General features: G+C 30.5%; 1 long non-coding RNA gene across 1 annotated transcript in view; it reads right to left on the bottom strand.

Annotated features, from left to right (window-relative positions):
* The window catches only part of LOC111084933, a 6,004-nt gene extending 4,011 nt beyond the window's left edge, over nucleotides 1-1,993 (bottom strand). Inside the window, exon 1 of the long non-coding RNA XR_002609818.1 lies at nucleotides 1,983-1,993. This is a non-coding gene — a long non-coding RNA (uncharacterized LOC111084933). The remainder of the gene's footprint in view (nucleotides 1-1,982) is intronic.
* Nucleotides 1,994-4,906: the final 2,913 nt, after the last annotated feature.

Raw genomic sequence — 4,906 nt, 5'->3', positions numbered from 1 at the left:
TCTGCAATTCAATTAATTATCTTGCTTTATTTGCCTGCTTATATACAGGAATAGAGGGTATCTAGCAAATACTGGATTATTCGTGATTTTCCCCGATCCTTCTAGAGACTCATTACGTGTTACCAGGGTCACGTGACTTCCACTGTCGTAACACTATGATTTCAGTTGAAACCTATGTAACATCATTGTTCGATTACTCAGCCTTAATTACCGATTTCGCAAGTTGTAAAGCAAGAAAAATAAAATTTTGATTTCAAATAAGGTTTTACATATAAGTAAATTGTTTTTCATGAAATAAAAGTTTCATTAATATAGTTCTTTTTATTTTTATCATTTGATTCTGATAAATCTATTGATAATCAGCATTTATATAGATTAAATCTCAAATCAGCTTTTTTACTAAAATAAAATGAAATGCTTTTGTATTAAAATAAAACTTTTTATTCAATTAATTCTTTTTAACCAGAATCGAACCTCGACACTTAGATTGCGAGTCGAGCACCTTAACCAACAGGCCATGCTAGGCCTTTACAGAGTATACTAAAATACGTATAACATAATGTGTAATTTTATCTTTACTACTTGAATTGGAGAGTAAAAAGTTATGTTAGCTAACACGTAACCTAAATAGCCATTAATTAACTGGACTAAATGAAAATAAGCATTAGATACAGATTTAACGATAATGATTTTCAAAGAAATCGCCCTAACAAAGTTCGTCTAGAAATCTGAGAAGCGGGAACTTCATTTCCAGTCGTTACGAACAGACACCGTTGGTATTCTGTTGCTTCAACCTCGGGTTTCAAATAAATATTTAATAAACAGTGTTGCTGAGATAACTTGAAACTGCTTTTCAGCTGTTTCTTTATGTTTTATTATCTGGAGACACACCCTTCCCGGGAATCGTTGTTATAAAACAGCGGCTAAGTATCAACTCCTCAGTACATTTAATTGGCTCAATTCAATATATCAGTTATAAATAGTAGTTGTGATTGATGTTTAGTGAAACATATTTGTAACTAGTACAAAAAATCATCTTTCTAGCAATTAAACGTTTATTGTTTTTCATTTTATTAACTTTCCTTAACGTTTGAGTTACTTTCTTTTCAAATTACTATTTCCAATTTGGCAGTAATACTTGATTCTAACTTGACAATATTTATGGTGTACTCCCTCGGTGGATCTGTGATAAGCTTACAGACTTTCATCACTAAAATCTGGGGTTCGATCTTCGCGGTGGACAGAGCGCAGATAGTCTATCGTGTAGTTTTACGCTAAACCAAACAAACCACCTACGCTGTAATAATATATTTATCTTATAATGCAATATTATTTTTAATTGGCTCAGTTAGATACCTGTGCAGTTTGCGATGTTAGGTACAAAAAGATGAAAGAAAGAATATGTTGATTTATGAAACTAATATCTTTCTTTGTGATACTTTAATATTTCTTAGCTACTGGTTCTAAATATAAAATATTGGTCTCGAATATGTCATCAGACTATTTCAAAGATTTGGAGTTCGAAGCTCCTAACGTGGAATCAGAAAAAAGTGGCCAAGTGTTTAATAATTTGAGTTAATGAACCACCGAATTCTGTTCATTAGATATGTCTTCTTTCGATCTTTACTCTCCAGTTTTCTTTTTCGTGACGTAATTACACGGATTTTGTTTATATCAAAGAAACTTCAACTTAGCTGTTGGTGTCTTATTACCCTTAAAAACTAAGGTAATATAGCAACCATCACTTATGGAAAAATGAGTTAGGTTGTTACATCTGGAACATGATCGATGTCTGGAACATTTAAAAAATATATATATTCTGTCGCCTGAGTCGATAGGTTTTAGGGAAGCAACATTTTCATGACCAAATACGTTTTGCTTCACAGTGGGTTTTCGTATCACAGGCCTAAAGTCATGTAAACGTCATCCTCGGAAATATGCTGAATAATAAATGCAAATTTTCTTTGTCGTGCAAAACACACATTTATATATTTTATAGACATTTTACAGTATAATCAAATTTCTAAATGACTGGTGGTAGCATGATTTTAGAGCCTATTAAGCGAACCTTCCAATATTAGGCAAAGTATATGTTTTTATAGTACACACGTAACAAGTTTTTAGAAAATTTAGGACGAAAATCAAAACATAATTATGTTCTTCCTAACTTCTATATTCATTACTTACAACGTGTACAATTAAAGTAGTAAATATTAAACAACTTTAAACTGCTTTTGTTACTTCAACGTATGCCCCCATTGACTCGGCGATAAGTCTGGAGATTTATAATACTAAAAACCGGGTTTCGATACCCGTGGTGAGCACAGCATAGATAGCTCATTGCATATATAGCCTTGCGCTTAATAACAAAACTTTAATATGTTGAAAAAAAAATGAAGCTTATGACTTTCTTTGTTAAGTTTCAACATGTTTAACTTGTTTCAAAATTAATCAAACGAAAACAGTAATCTTGCAACATTGGATTTTAGGTGACGGTGTAAATCAAGTCAATATTAGACATCAGCAAGCATCATTATTTACAAACAAATCTGATATCTTAATGGATTAAGTAATGATGTAATTTCAGAATGTAATAAATATTAATATACTTAATCATGATGATAAAAATGAAAAAAAAAATACATACACAAATCACTTCACAAAAACTGATAACCAGAGCGATCTCGAAAGATAGACTTTCCTTCCTTCATCAGGGGTAAATTATTTATATTGATTTACACATAGCCTGCCGATTCCGAGAGAAGAACGAACAATATTTTCACACAATATTCAGAATTTGTAATAGTAAATTTGATAAGCTTTGTTAAACTACTATGTAAAAACATCGTGCGCTAATTGTTAGATTGATGAGTGTTAGAAAAAAGAGGATCCTAAATAATCAAATTTCACATAATCAGATGACATTTACTCCCTTTTTCAAATTTAATTTGTAGCATTTGTTCTATAACTAAAATATGACTTACAGATGATGATAATAACTGGTACTGCAAATAACTTTTGTATGTTTTAATAAGATTGTAAGTCATTAGTCTCGCTTCAGACTGCAAATGTTGTTTTTTTGTCATACATTCCTTTTCGTTCACCCATTACGTATTCCGAACGATAGATGTCGTTTTAGACTCATCTTTTTGTTTTGGCTTCTACAAGTCATTGTACAGAAAGTGGATTTCGTTCAATATAAAAATTCATCAACTAGACTGATGGATAAGAGATGAAAGTTTATTTGAAAACCTTTAAAGTTATACGGTTTTGAACGTCGGTAAAAAGGGGAATGTAATATGTTAGTAGTATTAAACTCGATATTTGGATATTGAATAAACAAAAGACGCCAAAATGCGGCGTAAATTCATATTGTTACATTCGTATTGAAGTTATGATATTTTCCGTTTTTCTCTTTAATAAAATGCTTTGTTCATTTTTCATGAGGATCCACCATGTTCTTTGTTTTAATGACTAGTCAAAATAATTCAAAATGTAATGAGCATTTCAGTAACTTATTTCTGAAAGATAATGCTAAATAAAGTTAAAGTATCATACTTAAATGGACAGAATTGATAGGTGACATATTCAATAAAGCAACAACTTTGTTGAAAACTAAAATACATTCTGTTGAAGAGAAAATTAAAGTTAGTGTCAATGATATATATCTGATCAAAGCAAGCTCCCAAAAATCAAAGCTAAATATTACCCCCCCCCCCAATCTATAAACCTAATTTAATAGACCGTTCCAACTAAGTGTATGCTAAAGCTTAAAACAAAAACTTATTATAATGATTAGAATTCATGATTCATCAGTTGGGTACCTTCCCTCGCTGTTAACGACATTTTCGACCATAATTCCCAAATTATCTTACGAGGTTCGATCACTGTAAGAGATTTCGGTTAATCACCTATATCGAAATACCAATCTGACAATCCAAAATATTCTTAATCCTATATATAGATATTAAAACGCATAAATAAAAGTCACAAGAATTAAATAAAAATAAATATTATATATATATATATATTAAATATTTTAGTCAATACTGTTAATGAAGCTATCATTAAAGGAAGAATAGACTATAGCCTACTTATAAAACACATCAAAACTAGTGTTTGGTTCATGCTCTATCATTGATTTAATGTCAGTTGAAAAGCGTGACTCTAGTGTACACAATAAATATTTCTCCATAACAAAGACTATGGAATTTTGTAATGTTGAACAAAGTCTGTTGTGTGTAATATACGGTAAGTTTTAAAGAATATAGTTATTCATTTGGAATACTTATGATCAAAAACTTATAATTTAACAATTTAAGAAATCTGTATTATTGAAGGTTTCGAATCGGATTTGAAGATCAACGTTTGGTTAGCGTTGCTTATATCTAATTGAAGTCTAAGGCAGGTAATGCGCTTTATTTGTAGTGAAATATAACTTTCACAGAATATATAATGGTGGGTGAATGTATTTTAGTAGTGTCAAGAAATTTGCTAAAAGAACATCCTCAATATATCCACAAGCACATCCTCAATCTATCCACAAACACGATTAATGTTCAAGGCTTTGTTATAGTCTTACTAAGATTCGTTCGAAAAAACATACATCTGCAACTCGAGGGTTGAAAGTACAACTACAACCCATAGATATTCCCTTATTTGTTAAGGGACTAATTATCCGAACTGTGTATATATTTGTCAAGTAACAAAATACATATTTTGTAAGAATTAATTTATTGTGAATTAAAGAACATTTTTAGGTGGAATACTATCATAGAAATATTTTAATACGTAATAATATCATCGAAACATCGGTCATTACTAACACAAAGCAATATTTGACCAGAATTCTTACAAAATCTTGAACATGTTGACAAAGATAGACACACACACACACACCTCAATG

This window comes from Limulus polyphemus, unplaced genomic scaffold (assembly GCF_000517525.1).
Source record: "Limulus polyphemus unplaced genomic scaffold, Limulus_polyphemus-2.1.2 Scaffold176, whole genome shotgun sequence".
NCBI lineage: Eukaryota > Metazoa > Arthropoda > Merostomata > Xiphosura > Limulidae > Limulus > Limulus polyphemus.
This window is presented reverse-complemented; position numbering and strand designations above follow the sequence as displayed.